Source organism: Symphalangus syndactylus, chromosome 10 (assembly GCF_028878055.3).
Source record: "Symphalangus syndactylus isolate Jambi chromosome 10, NHGRI_mSymSyn1-v2.1_pri, whole genome shotgun sequence".
Lineage (NCBI taxonomy): Eukaryota > Metazoa > Chordata > Mammalia > Primates > Hylobatidae > Symphalangus > Symphalangus syndactylus.
In genome coordinates this window covers 113,383,535-113,400,421 of record NC_072432.2, presented here as the reverse complement: position 1 = coordinate 113,400,421, position 16,887 = coordinate 113,383,535, and the positions used below count along the sequence as shown (strand labels likewise).

The 16,887-nt window shown below is 40.6% G+C and overlaps 1 long non-coding RNA gene across 1 annotated transcript in view; it reads right to left on the bottom strand.

The window, feature by feature from the left end:
• Positions 1–237: 237 nt before the first annotated feature.
• LOC134731601 (uncharacterized) overlaps positions 238–16,887 on the bottom strand; it is a 40,924-nt gene continuing 24,274 nt past the window's right edge. Inside the window, exon 4 of the long non-coding RNA XR_010114016.1 lies at positions 238–322. This is a non-coding gene — a long non-coding RNA (uncharacterized lncRNA). The remainder of the gene's footprint in view (positions 323–16,887) is intronic.

Below are 16,887 nucleotides of genomic sequence, written 5' to 3'. Positions count from 1 at the left end.
TTTGAGTCCAAGCAATCTGACTCCAGAGCTTGAGCTCTGAGTGGTACCTCGTCCCTCACACCGGGTTTCACCAAGTTTGTGAAGCACATAGAATGACAGGGAAGTCATAACCCTTTCCCTGCAGGCATTAGAAATTATTTAGCACTTTATTTTTTCTAAGTACTTTCACCTGCATTAACTCATTTGCTCTTGCCAAGAGACCTCTGTGGAAGGTAGGTTGAGCATTTCTATACTTACGAATAGATGGGGAAATGGATGCCTTGCCCTAGAGTACAAATGGGTGTGTAGAGCCAGGAAGTCATGGATGCATAATGACAGGAAGCTAGAGGAGAGAGGAGAGCCACAATTAAACAAGTCAGCCATTCATTTTATAGCAAAGCAGTTGAGCTACCAAGACGTGACATGCTTATGATTGTGCAGCAAATGAGTAGAAAAACATGTCTAGACTGGAATTTTGTGACTTCTAGTCCACGGCTTTCCATTGCGGCATCATGGTCCTGAGTGTGATTCCCAAAACAAATGGTGAAAATGACATCCTGGTCAAATGTGTTGGGACCTACTGTGGATCGTGTCTGCCCCTTGGAGAGGCATGATGCATGGGCTTTGAAAAATCATGCAAAGCTGTTCATAAACTAACCAAGGATATTTTTAACACCTTTCATTAATATCGTTTTGCAGAACTAGTATACTATGGAAGTCAACTTGGGAAACAATGCAGAACAGATACATTGGTATATGCACATATAAATAATTACAATTCTTTTCTTTCAGCTCTTGGACCAGATATAAAATGAAAAGAAAAATAGTTCCTCTTCATTCTCCCTTCTTATCTCCTAAACACCCCCTCCCACCACCAAATCTACACATTCCATTCCTCTATCACACAATAAAACATATATAGGAAAAAATTTCAACCCACTTAGATGAAACATGAAACATAATGGAAAATTCACTCTCTAAAGAAAGAACACCTGTACTCCTGCCTACACACACACACACACACACACACACATACATTGGTACCATCCCCACTGTTCCTTTGGGATTTGCTTGTTTATAGAAGATTATATTACTCTGCTCAGGCTGCCATAACAAAATATCACAGACTGGGTAGCTTAAACAACAGATATTTATTTCTTACAGTTCTGGAGGCTGGGAAGTCAGTCAATGATCAAGGTGCCAGCAAGGTAGATTTTATTCTGAGGCCTCTTTTCTTGGCTTGTAGGGGGCCAGCATCTCACTGTGTGCTCACAGGACCTCTCCTTCACGTACCTACAAATCAGGGTCCCACCCTTATGATCATTTAACCTCAATTACTTCTTCCTAGACCCTGTCTTCAAATACAGTCACATCAGGGATTGGGGCTTTGACATAGGAATTTTTTTCAGGAGGAACCTAGTTTTGTTCATAACAACGATAGAGAATGTAATAATAACATCGAAGCAGGTTGTGTAGATGGTGACCCGAGATGATCTCTTAGAGGTAAATAGAATTTGATATTTAAGACTAAAGATAGAAACTTGGGCAAATTATCCACACATTGCTGCCTCACATCCTTTTCACAAGTTGAGGGCTGCAATAAAGGATTTCAATGGATCATAATAGCTACATCTGAAAATGTTAATCCATTATGAGCAGAAACAAGGTGGAAAATGCATATTGAGATATGGACAGCTGGCCTGGTGTGGTGGCTCACACCTGTAATCCCAGGGCTTTGGGAGGCCGAAGTGGGGAGATCATTTGAAGCCAGGAGCTCGAGACCAGCCTGGGCAACACAGCAAGACTCTGTCTCTACAGAAAATAAAATTAGCCAGGTGTGGTGGCCTGCACCTGTAGTCCCAGCTACTGGAGAGGCTGAAGCAAGAGGATTGCTTGAAGCCCAGGAGTTCGAGGTGTCAGTGAGCTATGATCATGCCAGGCATTCCAGCCTGGGCAACAAAGCAAGACCCTGTCTAAAAAAAATAAATAAATAAAAGATAAACAATTGACATCTGTTCCTTTGAGCACCTGTTTGTGGCAGGGGTGGACAAGAAACCAGAAGTGGAATGGAAGGAGGATGAACTCTCCAAGGACAAACCTGCCTTCCAGTGAGGGTTGGGGAGCTGTCTCCCCTGCCCAGGTGCCAACCACACTCTCTTGTCTTCTTGTGGGTGGCCTGAACTAAGCCCAGTGACCACAACTTCTCCATCCATCTTTCCATCTCCCCTCAAACTCCAAGACAGCAGGCAGTGCGAGGACACACGCAGCCTCTCCCCCAGCTTCACCGCCACCCACCCACCTGCAAGTGCAGCCAAGCCAGGCAGAAAGAGGAGGGAAGGGCATGTGAGCTGGGAAAGGGCACAGCTCTCCGGGGGTCTGAGGGTGGCATTCGAGACATTGGTAAGAAGGACCTCACTGATCACTTCCTTCCTCATTATTTCAGGATTATTGTAATTTTATGCAAACACTCCTTCTTCTCCACGCAGCTTCTGACGGCCACAGTTCTTGTTCGGTGCTGGCCCCCAGCAATGCTAATAAACGGCTTCCGGATCATTTTTATTCATTTTGCACATTTCACTCACAGTACTTCATGTGACTTATGTAGCCCCTGCAGCTCATATTTCTATTTGAATTGCAGGGCAAGTAGTGAGTTTTAACATTCCAACTGCACACCCATTCTTCTTTCCCTCAAAATGAAAGATCATTTGAACTTTGAATTGCATTAGCATGACATTTTTCTACTAAATTACCCTGGCTGCACTCAACAGCCTGAAAAGAAACAAACCTCTTTTAACTCTATAGGCTATGTGAGTGAATAAATACCAGAGGAAACGCCAGCAGAGAGGAGGAGGGAACCACAGCCTGGCAAGTCTTGGACACTCCCTGTGCCGTGGAGAGCCCATCTGTGATGCTGGCCTGGCAGACTGGGGGCCACTGCTGTCCCCCTACCATGCCAGGCCATGGCCGGGGCATTTGAATGCATGTAGCAGAAAATGAATGGTTCTCAGCAGCTGTTGCTTTGTGAAAAATGAGGTGTAGCTTCTCATATCATTTTTTAAAAGTAATAATGTTTGCTTTTTCTTGTATTATAATTGCAGGCAATATTCATTGTGGGAAATCTGGAAAGCACAAAAAAGAATAAAGAAAATGAAAACCACCCCTACTCTTGCCATTTAGATAAATGATAACTTTCAGGGATATATTTTTGCAATTCCTTTTGAGGGAGTGGATGAAGTCCTATTTATATATGTGCATAGCATCCTTTTGTTTATCTTGCATAAATTAGGATATATATTTATGATTTGAATCTTTCTCCAACTTGACATTTCCTTGTGAGCATTTTCCCATTTCTTTAAGAATCATGATTTGCAACGATTGTACAATATTTTATCATAGGAGTGGATGCCATTTTTATTGGTATACATTAACGTCACTTCCAAGGTTTGCATTTAAAATGCTGTGATAAACATGTTGTTGCACTTAATGAATATGATAAGTGATCATAGTTACCACTTCCTGAGTTCCTACTATGTGCCAACCATGGTAATAGACTCTTCCCAGAGGGCATAGTATATATTATAGTAATTTAACATATAATCATAATATATATTAACCCTTGTCATTTCCCTTAGAGGTGGTCATTATTCTCCACAATTTATAGGCAAAAAAAAGTGAGGTACAGAGGTTAACTAACTGGTTCAAAGCCATCAGGGAAGAAGGAAACAATTCCCGGATTTGACCCCAGCATTCTCTGAGTCCAGTGTCTGTACTCTTTCACCTACATCCTGGGGTGTTACTACCACGCACTCCCATTTCCTTCTCTGAAAGTTGTAGGAAAAGTTGTCCAAGACCACTTAAATAAAAACCCAGCTCTGCCACAGAAGTCTATGTAGAGTCAGAGTCAGATCTGAGTACCAGGAACTCAGCAGGAGTTTGAGATTTGCCTCAGTACAGGGATTTATTTTCTGGATACATGTTGTGCATGATAAAGATTCTGCTTTGGGCAATTGCAGACACAGGATCCTCAGCTTCTCACTGTCTGCAGCAGGGACCACATTTAGTGAAGGGCATCATAGCCTCTCAGAGCCACTTGGACTGAGTCTTCAGGCCACATGGACTGCTGGTTGCAGGGTGAGCTCCAAGACAAAAATTTAGAGAGAAAAATAAATTGCATCTTCTCAATGCTTGTTAACAAGAAAACTCAGTGATACACTTGACATTTTCTGTTGAAGGAGGTCATATGGACCACCTTGCAGGATGATATATAAATATCATATTCCTACTAAATGAGTTGATGAGGATAAGTGATCTTCAGTATATGACTGGATACATCGCAGTAACTCTGGCAAAGACACATGGATTCATCTGCTTTCATGAAGCTCCATGACAAAGCAGTAGTTCTTAGCCCTGTCCTCCTCTCAAAGATCTGTGTGAGGCAACCTTAGCCTCCGGGTGGAATAGAAACAAGATCCACCAGTCTCTCTACATCTTTACAACCCTATAAATGTGAGGTCTTGATTTGAACTCCATGGCTACACATTCCACACAGTGTGCAGGCACCAGATGTGGCAGATACATTCTAATAATTCACAAACTGCCTGCAGGGCTCCAGGACAGCTTAACTATGCATCAGCCCTGGGTTAGAGCCATTTAGGCTGCCTCTTTATTCCTCTCCCAAATTTTGTAAGATAGGGAGTAACATTTGGTACAGAAACATAAACTTCTCCTGAGCCAGGCAGGGAAACACTCCTTGAAATGCCACTCCACTGCTTTCAGGAGAGAAACATAGCGAGCAGCATGTTTACATGGGAGCAGGGACCTGCAGTGGAACCTCAGCTAGTCATGTGGCCTCAGGTCAGTGAGTGACCTTATCTGAACCTCAGTTTCTTCATCTGCAAAACTACTAGTTCATCTGTTAATTTAATTTTATTCCTTTACTGACTCCTTGCTATGATAACAACAGGCACCATCTGTTGGATGGTATGTGCTAGCATAGTAATAGGTGCTGTTCAAACACCAAGCAATAAAACAGGCACTGTGTCTGCCTTCGTGGAGTTTGCTATCAGGTGGGAATTCACAGAGGAGACATACGTGATCATATGTAAACAAGTGAGTATATAAACACACATCGGGATGAGCACTGTTAGGCAAATGAACAGAATGCAACTCAGAATGCAACACATTGCACTTGGTAAGAATGCATTGGCGAGACTCCATCTCAAAAAAAAAAAAGAAATTAAATTTTATGTACTGATCATATATCCTGTGTCCCATGATTATTTCCTGAACTTTTTCATAGATTCCATAGGATTTTCTTCTTAGATGATTATGGTTGTCTATGAAATAAGACAGGTTTACTTTTTTTTTTTTGAAACAGAGTCTTGGTCTGTTGCCCAGGCTGGAGTGCAGTGGCACGATCTCAGCTCAGTGCAACCTCTGCCTCCTGGGTTCAAGCAATTCTCCTGCCTCAGCCTTCCATGTAGCTGGGATTACAGGCACACACCACCATGCCCAGCTAGTTATTGTATTTTTAGTAGAGACAGGCTTCACCATGTTGCCCAGGCTGGTCTTGAACTCCTGACCTCAAGCAATCCACCCGCCTCAGCCTCTCAAAGTGTTGGGATTACAGGCATAAGCCACCACACCTGGCCAGGTTTACTTCTTCTTTTATGATCTAGGTATGTTTTATTTCTTTTTCTTGCCTTATTGCCTTGACAAATTCTTCAGTACAGTGTTGAATAAAAGTAGTGAACATAAACATCCTTAACTTTTTCACTGATCTTAGGAGGAAGACATTCAGTCTTTCAGTCTTTCATCATTAAATGCAATGTCTGCTGTAGGTTTCTCCTGGACATCTTTTATTAGGTTGAGGAAATACCTTGCCATTCCTAGGTTGCTGAGAGGTTTTTTTTTTTTATCAGAAATAGATGCTAGATTTTGGTAGTGTTTTCTCTGTATTCATCAAGATAATCAGGTGGCTTTTTTCCTTTAAACTAGTCAACATAAAGAATTGCATTGATTGATTTTCAAATGTTAAACCAGCCTTTCTTATTATCATTTATATTTTCCTGCTTCATAATTTTTTGTCAAATGCAAGACACTAAAATATTTACCATGTTTGTGCTGGATATTTTTATGTGCTTATTAAAATTATTGATCTTTGTATTGGGATGCAGTTAAGTTCATTGGAAACAGTTTGATCCTTTTATGTCTTGCTTTTAAGCTTTGTTAAGTGAGACCAGAGTGACATTAGGTCTAGGTCTAATTTTCTCCTATTACTATATCAAACCTTTCTGAGTACTCTACCCAAACTCCGACAAATTATGACTGTTTTCAGTCTGGCTGCTATGAACAAGAACAATTCCCAACACTCTTTGCCCCCTAGAGTATATTCCACTAATTTGGGGAGGTGGTATCTGATCTTTGACAAAACTGACACACACAAGCAGTGGGGAAAAGACACCCTATTTAATAAATGGTGTTGAGAAAACTGGCTAGCCAAATGCAGAAAACTGAAACTGGACCCCTTCCTTACACCTTATACAAAAATCAGCTCAAGATCCAGGAAACAACAGATGCTGGAGAGGTTGTGGAAAAATAGGAACACTTTTACACTGTTGGTGGGAGTGTAAATTAGTTCAACCATTGTGTAAGACAGTGTGGCGATTCCTCAAGGTTCTAGAACTAGAAATACCATTTGACCCAGCAATCCCATTACTGGGCATATACCCAAAGGATTATAAATCATTCTACAATAAAGACGCATGCACCCATATGTTTATTGTGGCACTATTCACAATAGCAAAGACTTGGAACCAACCCAAATGTCCATCAATGACAGACTGGATTAAGAAAATGTGGCACATATACACCATGGAATACTATGCAGCCATAAAAAAGGATGAGTTCATGTCCTTTGCAGGGATATGGATGAAGCTGGAAACCATCATTCTCAGCAAACTATCACAAGATCAAAAAACCAAACACCACATGTTTTCACCAATAAGTGGGAGATGAATAATGAGAACACACGGACACAGGGAGGGGAACATCACATACCAGGGCCTGCGGGGAGTAGGGGACTAGGGGAGGGACAACATTAGGAGAAATATCTAATGTAGGTGATGGGTTGATGGGTGCAGCAAACCACCATGGCATGTGTATACCTATGTAACAAAACTGCACGTTCTGCACATGTAACCCAGAACTTAAAGTATAATAATTTTTAAAAATGAGGGGTGGTATTTTTCTCTGCCCTTGAGTAGTGTGCTCACATATCTGCAACCATCGGTGCTCTGCTGAAGCCTTGAGTGGGACTCTGTAGCCCTCCAGAGTCCTAATCTGACCCTCTTCTCTCGGGCCCTCTGCCCTGCTATTCTAGTCTCCTTGGCCTCCCCAGATTTCCAGTTCCCGCCCCTCAACTCAACCTCTACCCTGTTTCTCCTTCCTTGTGCTACAGCCTGGAAATTTTCTCAAGCTGAGGCAACCCTACAGCAATTGTTGTTGCCCATCTCGCGCAGATCACTGTCACTTGTTGCCTGTTGTCCAATGTGTTGAAAACTTGTTTCATACATGTTGTCCAGTTTGTAGTTGTTTCAGGAGGAAAGGTTAACAATGGGACATTGACTACACAGAAAACATTATAATCAGTCAGTGGCAGACAGAAGCAATGATGGACAATAGAAGGGACAGAGATTATGTGAACACCAACAGAGGAACCACAAGGATGACCAACAGAGAAGAGCCGCCAACCCACCATGAGTAATCACATAAATTCTTCTCTCTTTCCCCCAGCTCAATTCCAACGAATAAGTAAAGGGAAGATGGAGAGAACCACAACAGCCAGTCAGGGTAGCAGATAACAACAGCCCTCCACCCCAAACCACTGGAGTCACGCTTCACCTACAAGGAGATGAGGTGAGGTTTGAATCAAAACTTCAAGCCTTTAAATGGATAGAACTAAAACTCAGCAACCCATGTCATTTTTATTTTTAAATGAACAAAAATTATGAAAGTGGATTTAGATATATTAAGGAAGCCCACTTCCCTGTGGAAAAGAAGGTTTCAAGAAAACACAATTTAGCAGCTATTGAAAATACATAGGTAATTTATGGCTACACTTCAACAAGCTAAGACATCTCAATCAAATCAGTTATACATATACCAGTTCAACTTCTTTGAAAAATAATATGACAATAAATTTATCAAGAGTAATAAAAGTTTACATGCTTTGATCAATAGTGTGCTGGTAAGTCAGCTCTCCATAAACTAAACAAAAATTAGATTTGTAGCGTTTGCTAATTTGTGTGACCTAAATATTTCTACCTCTCACAGCTTATTTTAAGGGAACTTTCTGAACACATAATTGGCAAGAGATTTGCAAAATGAGATCTCACAAGCTGGTATGACCTAGCGCCAACATACACTGCCTTTGATCCTCCTCCTAGACATTAATCCCAAAGAAATAAAATGATTTTTCTGCATCTATTGAGATGGTTGTAAGATCTTTATCCTTCACTCTGTTAACGTGGTGTATGACACTTACTGATTTGCATATGTTGAAACTTCTTTGCATCCCAGGAATAAATGGCACTTAATCATATTGTATGATCCTTTTAATGCGCTGTAGAGTTCAGTATGCTAGTATTTTGTTGAGAAGTTTTGCATCTATGTTCATCAACGATATTGGCCTGTAATTTTCTTTCCTGGTAGTACCCTTATCTGGCTCTGGTATCAGGGTAATGCTGGGCTCATAAAATGAATTTGGAAGTGTTCCCTCCTCTTCAATTTCTGGAAGAGTTTGACAAGGATTGGTATTAATTATTCTTTAAATGCTTGGTAGAATTCACCAGTGAAGCCATGTGTTCCTGGGTCTTTCTTTTTTGGGAGGTTTTTGATTACTAATTCAATCTTCTTAGTCATTAATAGTCTGTTTAAATGTTCTGTTTCTTCATGATTCAGTCTTGGTAGGTTATATGAATTCATTCATTTCCTCTAGGTTATCCAATTTGTTTGTGTATAATTGTTCATAAAAGTCTCTTATGATTCTTTGTATTTCTGTAATATCAGTTGTAATGACTCCTCTTTATTTCTGATTTTGTTTATTTGAATCTTTTCTTTTTTCGTTAGTCTAGCTAGAGGCTTGTCAATTAAATTTTTTTTTTCAAAAAAAAAGCACTTTTATTTATCTTTCCTATCATTTTTCTCATCTCTATATCATTGATTTCTGTTCTGATCTTTGTTATTTCTTTCCTGTTAACTTTGGGTTTTAATATAATGGAACATCCCTTCATGATAAAAACTCTCAACAAATTGGGTATAAAAGGAGTGTACCTCAACATTATAAAGGCCATATGTGGCAAGCCCACAGCTAACATCATACTCAAGGGTAAAAAGCTGAAAATATTTCCTCTAAGATTAGGAACAAGGCAAAGGTGCCCACTCTCATCCCTTCTATTTAACATAGTGCTAGAAATCCTAGACAGAACAGTTTTTTTTTTTTTTTCAGAGACAGGATCTCACCCTGTTGCCTAGGCTGAAGTATAGTGGCATAATCATAGCTCACTGCAGCCTCAAACTCCTGGGCTCAAATGATCCTCCCAAGTAGCTGGGACTACTGGCATGTTCCACTATGCCCAGCTAATTTTTTATTTTTTGTAGAGACGAGATCCGGTATGTTGCCCAGGCTGATCTCGGACTCCTGGCCTTAAGATACCCTTCTGCCTCAGTCTCCCAAAGTCCTGAGATTATAGGCATGAGCCACTGCACCCTGCCTATGCAGAGCAATTAAGCAAGAAAAATAATTGCAAGACATCCAAATCAGAATGGAAGAAGTTAAATTGTCTCTGTTTGCACATGACATAGAAAACCCTAAAGATCCTGCCAAAAAACTGTTATAATTACTAAACGAATTCAGTAAAGTTATAGGATACAAACTCAACATGCAAAAATCAGATGAGTTTGTATACACTAACAATGAAATATCTGAAAAAGAAATTAAGAAAACAATCCCATTTAGAATAGCATCAGAAAGAATAAAATAGGAATAAATTTAGGAGATGAATGACCTGTACACTAAAAGCTATAAAACATTGATGAAAGTAATTGAAGAAGACACAAATAAATGGAAAGATATTCTGTGTTCAAGGATTAAATAAATTAACATTGTTAAAATGTCCATACTATCCAAAGCAATCTACAGATTCAACGTAATTTCTATCAAAATTCTAATGGCTTCTTTCACAGAAATAGAAAAAAAAATTCTAAAATTTATGTGGAACCACAAAAGACCCCAAATCATTAAAGCAATCTTGAGAAAGAATAACAAAGCTGTGGGCATCACATTTCCTGGTTTCAAATTATATTACAAGGTTAGAGTAATCAAAACAGTATGGTACTAGCATGAAAACAGACACATTTACCAACAGAACAGAATAGAGGCCCAGAAGTAAACTCACATACATGGTCAACTAATCTTGGACAAAGGTGCCAAGTCTACGCAATGGAAAAAGGATAGTCTTTTCAATAAATTGTGTTGGGAAACTGGATATTCACATGAAAAAGAATGAAATTGGACCATTTTGCCATAGAAAAAAATCAACTCAAAAATGGAAAAAATATTTCAAAGGCCTGAAACTCCTAGAAGAGAACATAAAGAGAAAGCTCCTTGACATTGGTCTTAACAATGATTTTTGTGAATATGATACCAAAAGTAAAGGCAACGTAAACAAAATTAAACAGGTGGGACTACAACTAATTTAAAAGTTTCTGCACAGCAGAGAAAACAACCAAATGAAAAGGTAATCAATGGAATGGAAGAAAATACTTGCAAATCACATGTGTAATAAGGGGTTAACATCCAAAATGTATAAGGAATTCAAACAACTCAACAGCAAATAATAATAATAATAACCCAAATTTTTAAATGAGCAAAGAAGACATACAAATGGCCAACAGATATATGTTTTTAAATGCTCATAATCACTAATCATCAGGGAAAACCACAATGAGATATCACCTTATACCTGTTAGGATGGTTATATCAAAAAGTCAAAAGATAACAAGTGTTGGTGAGGATGCAGGGAAAAGGGAGCCTTTGTCCACTGTTAGTGGAAATATAAATAGTACATTCATTATGGAAAACAGTTTAGAGGTTGCTCAAAAAATTTAAAATAAAAGTACTGTTTGATCCAACATCCCACTTCTGACATAGCAAAAGGAAATGAAATCATGATCTTGAAGAGTTAGCTGCACTACCGTGTTCTCTGCAGTATTATTCATAATAGCTAAAATATGAAAACAACTTGTGTCTATTGACAGATGAATGAATGAAAGAAATGTAATATATATAACTATATAATAGAATATTATTCAGCCTTTTAAAAAAAGAAAATTCTGCCATTTGCAACAACATGGATGAACCTGGAAGACATTAAGTTAAGTGAAATAAGCCAGACACAGGAAGATAAATACTGAAAAATATCATTTACATGCAATATCTAAAAAGGTCAAACTCATAAAAGCAGAGAGTAGTATGGCAGTTACCGGGGCAGTGGGTAGGGGAAATAAGATGTTTCTGAAAGGGCACAAAATTCCACTTATAAGATGAATGAGTTATGGAGCTATAATATATAACATGTTGACTATAGTTAGTAATACTATATTGTATACTTAAAGTTTGCTAAAAGAGTAGATCTTAAACATTCTCACCACAAAAAAAGTGGGGGAAGCATACCATGGGAGGTAATAGATGTGTTAATTTGCTTGATTGTGGTAACCAGCTCACAAAGTATATGTATACCAAGTCATCACATTGTACACCTTAGACACAACTACAATTTGTCAATCATACCTTCATAAAGTTGGAGAGAAATAAATTATTTAAACAAGAAAAGAGCTATATACACAAAAGCATTACTGTATGGTTGCTTCTGACAGCAAAAAGATGTAAATAATCTCATAGTTTGTTCACCTGCCACATGGAATATTATGCAGCTATTTTAAAAGATAACTAGAAAAAGAATGGAACAATATAAAGAAACACTTGATATAATGTGAAGTGAATAAAGGAGAATAAAAAATGTTATGTTAAGTATGATTACAATGATGTAAAATATGTATGATTATGGCCAAAGCCTCCAGAATACACAAAAATAAAACCTATTTTGTTACAGTCTTGTAATAGGGAGTAATTTGTTATTCTTCTTTCAAAGGAAACTTTGAAGTTGTTATAATAATATATTTTTAAATACAACAAAGCAAAATCAGCAGTAGTTGACTTGACCCATCTCTAAAGGCAAATGCATTTGCAGCACTGGATTAGACAGAGGATATCCAGGCAGTTGCCTGGAACAAAAGCACCACCAGAAATCTGATGAGAAAAACGTTGACCAGAGCTGCTACAATGGAAAGCTCCAGGTTGACACCTTCTCCTCTCCCAACGACAGGCTTAAGGGTTGCTCAAAGGCTTCTAAGGAGGATGACCTGTTTCACAATAGATCTGTTGTTTATCAGAAAGGGCCTGAAAATGTGAGGATCCACTTTAGCAGCACTTGCACCTCTTCTCCAAATAATTGTTGAGAAAATATTCAACAATATTGTTTAAAATGGTGCCAAGTTGCTAGCTTGTCTGGGGCACCCTCTCAGCCCTGAACATACCTCACCAATTTCTTTAATTTCCATTCAAATCAGTAAAAGTTAAGGGAGTCCTAATTCACTGCCAGGCTCTAGCTACACGCTGGAGGCACCGAGGGATAAAGACACAATTCTTGTCTTTAAGAAGCCTTCAACTGCAAGATGGTTATGTAAATAAATAATCTCTGTGCATTGGGTAAGTGCTGCTGCATATAGGAAGCTTATAGTTCCCTTCCCTGGGCCTCTCCCAAAGAGCTTAGGAAGTGCTTGATGGGATCCCTTGGTGCCCTTCAAAAGAAGCCAGTCCCCAAGTCTGTTAACCTCTCAAGCCACCTTCTTCACCTGGGCTCCCTTGCCCTTAGCCAAGATCTTACCATTCCCTGCACGAACTTGTTCCAGGGCAAATGCAGCCTGAAAGACTGCAGCTCACTCAGCCACCATAAGATCTCCAGGCCAGCCCTGCCAGCTGGCAAGAACTTCCCTGCCCTCCCTGCCCTTATCTGTCTCCTCCAAGCAGAGCAGGTGGCAGGAACCTGGCAACAGGGAGAATCCACACCATGTGCAGACCCCAAACTTGCCAGAGAGACCCAGGTGCCTCTTGCCATCCACCGGTGCAATGAGCAGGAAGAGACAGAGAATTAGGGCAGCTTTATGGCTTCTGGAAGCCACTAAGGTTCTCCAGGTGAAAATAACGAAGGAGAAGAGCACAAGTACTGATTTCCAACTCAGAAGCTGGAAGAAGAAAAAAGACCCAGAGTGATGCTCTTGTCTGAAGGCGTTTAGGTCTGAGCTGTGAGACTGAGCTATGATGGTTCTCTTCTTCTCTCCTCTGCACAGCTCAGCCTCAGTCACATGGACATCTGCCCAGCTCTCTGAGGACCTGGAAAAGGGAAGTGAAAAAGAAGGCTCTTTTCCTAAGAACAGAAAACAATGAAGATAACAATTATCCCACGCTAGAAAGCAGCAGAAATTGAGTTCAGAGAGCCCCTCCACCTTGTTCTCTGAGGAGGGACCAAACAAAGCAAGATCTCTGCAGGAACATGGGGAAAACACAGTGGGAAAAGGATAGTCAACAATGGTTGAGTAGATAACAAGGCACATCTTGAACAGTGTCATTCAAATACAGTGAAATCTAATTTCTCAAGTTCCTAAAATGGACGCTTCGCCCTCAGAGGCATGAGAAGATCAATGGCTTATATCACTATCTTGTATTACTTCTTCTCCCAGAAAGTTCACACAACAGAAAGACTACAGAATGTTTAGATACAGCCAGTTGCACAGAGTGCCCTGTGGAGCCCGATCCTTTCCGGTCTGAACTGCAAGGAAACCAAAGAAACAAAAAATCAGTCCCAGCAAACTCGTGTGTACTCTCTCGACTGAAGGTGACTGGTGTCGCAAATGGTTACGTTACCTATGCTTGCACTGAGCTTGGTAAACCAAAAGAAGAACTCACTGGAAGGTACTTACAAAACATTCAGGCCTGGGTAAATAGGTTTTAATTAGATGGAAGAGAAAGCAAAACTAGTTCCCATGGGAACCAGCTTTTATCTGTCTAGGAGACCTGAAGTCAGGGACACCAATCCTAATGGCTTTGAATGGTCTTAAACGGTACTACCAATGTAAAAATAAGTGATCTCCTGAATAGAAACAGACGTATTTACATCTGAGCCATAACACAAGTATTTTGTAGCTGCCGTTCCACAATAAGCAAGACATTCTCTGGAGGTTATTTCAAGTAAATCAAAAGATCGCCCCCGCTTCCTCCCACTCCTGTCCAACTGTGAGATCACACATTGTCGTACCAGTGTAAGGTGTGTGATCTCTTCAAGTGATTGCTATATTGTTTTGCATATTTGAAATAGAAAACATTCAACTTCTAGGTCAGGAATTAAACATAATAATCATTCTTAACACTTAACTGAGTTCTTACCACGTGCTGTATGCTTTGCATCCATTCTCTTAATTCATTCTTCTGGATACCCTACAAGTACGTGCTGTGATTATCTTCCATTTTACAGATGGAGAACTAAGTCTCAATAACCTGCCCAAGGTTTCACAGCTGATAAGCTGTGGAGCTGCCACTTATGACTGCGTGTATCTTGGTTCCTAGAAGCCATCAATATCTCCCATTGCCTAAATAATTCCCCACATTTATTTTCACTATTCCTCTTCCATTCTTATGCCAGAAGGTCATTGAGTTTCAACCTAATTTCTTTGTTAAATTCAACAATAATATATAAAATGTTTTCTCTGTATTCCTGGCTTTGGTTTAGTTACAATATAGTGAGAAGACAAATAGCACATTTAAAAGTTTCATCCACTTTTCCTCATTTGAAAAGAATATTGGACCATTGGGGTCAACGTATAGGTGGTTTTTCTGATTGATAGATCCATGCTGTAGGCAAGTAATACCTATCAGTAGCCAAGAGGAAAGGCAGGCATCTACAGAAATCTATTCTTTGCTATGGTATCCATAAGTCATGGCTAAAAATGTCAGGTACCCAAGATACTAGCCTGCTTGGATTTCTAGAAGATCCTGTCTTCTGACATCCTTAAGCCTTCCTTAGGAAGTAGGCTAGATCCAGGCCTCCCTTTATGTGACTAGAACTGGTCTTTAACAGTTCCCATTTTAGCTTTGATCACCACCACTCCCATCACACCTTACTGCCCCAAATTTCTACCACATATACTTTGAGGCTGCCCCATCTTTGCATTTATTCATGCATGCAACAACACTTATTATGGCTCCATTACATGACAAATTAATGATGTTAGTCCCTACTCTCAAGTAGCAGCAATAAATGAATGTAAAAGTAAAAATCCCTAAATATTATGACAGAAAGGATTCAGGCAATTATAAGGTGAGTACAAAAACACATTCATGGGCTGGGCACAGTGGCTCATGCCTGTAATCCCAGCACTTTGGGAGCCCGCAGTGGGCAGATCACGGGGTCAACAGTTTGAGATCAGCCTGGCCAATATGGTGAAACTCCATCTCTACTAAAAATACAAAAATTAGCCAGGTGTGGTGGCACACACCTGTAATCCCAGCAACTCAGGAGGCTGAGGCAGGAGAATTGCTTGAACCCAGGAGGCGGAGGTTGCAGTGAGCCAAGATTTTGCGACTGCACTCCAGCCTGGGTGACAGAGTGAGACTCTGTCTCAAAAAAAAAAAAAAAAATCACATTTAGGTTTACATAACTAAATAGTACTAGTTCTACGAGTGTTTGCTGTTTATAGGAAGACTGAAACAAAGAAGACTATCTTTAAACTAAGGGGAAGAATTATTCATAGAACAATGACTTGGGTATCACTGAATTGTGGACATGATTTGGAAGATACCCAAGTATTTGCTCCCAGGAACAGACAGCATTTAAAACGTAAAAGACGGCCGGGCGCGGTGGCTCACGCTTGTAATCCCAGCACTTTGGGAGGCCGAGGTGGGCGGATCATGAGGTCAGGAGATCGAGACCACGGTGAAACCCCGTCTCTACTAAAAATACAAAAAATTAGCCGGGCCTGGTGGAGGGCACCTGTAGTCCCAGCTACTCGGGAGGCTGAGGCAGGAGAATGGTGTAAACCTGGGAGGCGGAGCTTGCAGTGAGCCAAGATTGCGCCACTGCACTACAGCCTGGGAGACAGAGCAAGACTCCGTCTCAAAAAAAAAACGTAAAAGACTACCTTCCTTTGCAATAAAGTCTAGCCCTAACAGTCAAAAATATTTTCATTCTCTCTATCTCTCTCTACAAGCCTGAGAAAAATATTCAATATCCAACGGAGGAACAAGAAAGGCGTTTTTTCCCCGGGTCAAAAGAAAAGGTCTCTTGTGTCCCCAAGGCTCGGAGCACCAGTCTCCCTGTGGCTCTATCCCCCATGATGGCCGCCTCTCAAACCCTGTTCTCCCTGGTGTCATGGCCTTTTTCCCAGACTCTACTTCCAGGCCCAGGTGCTTGTTCTTTGGCCATCAAAAGTGAGTTGAGCCCCAAAGAGCTGCTTCAGTAATTGGCCTGAGCAGCACACCACCTGTGGCCTGTGTAGATTTTGCAGTCCATCTTGCACCCACCCTCTACTTTTCAGGCCTCTCATTTGGAAGTGATTTCTGAGCCTCCCCTTCGTGTGCTCTGGGGCCCAGGAGTTGGCGGGGCGGAGAAGCACCAGCAGCCAGACATCCCTTTTTCCGTATCCATATGCCACCAGCCTGCCTCCTCTCCCTGCCTTCCCTCTGAGTCTCTAGCTGCGCTCCTGCTCAGTCCACACTGACCTCCCTTGCCAGCC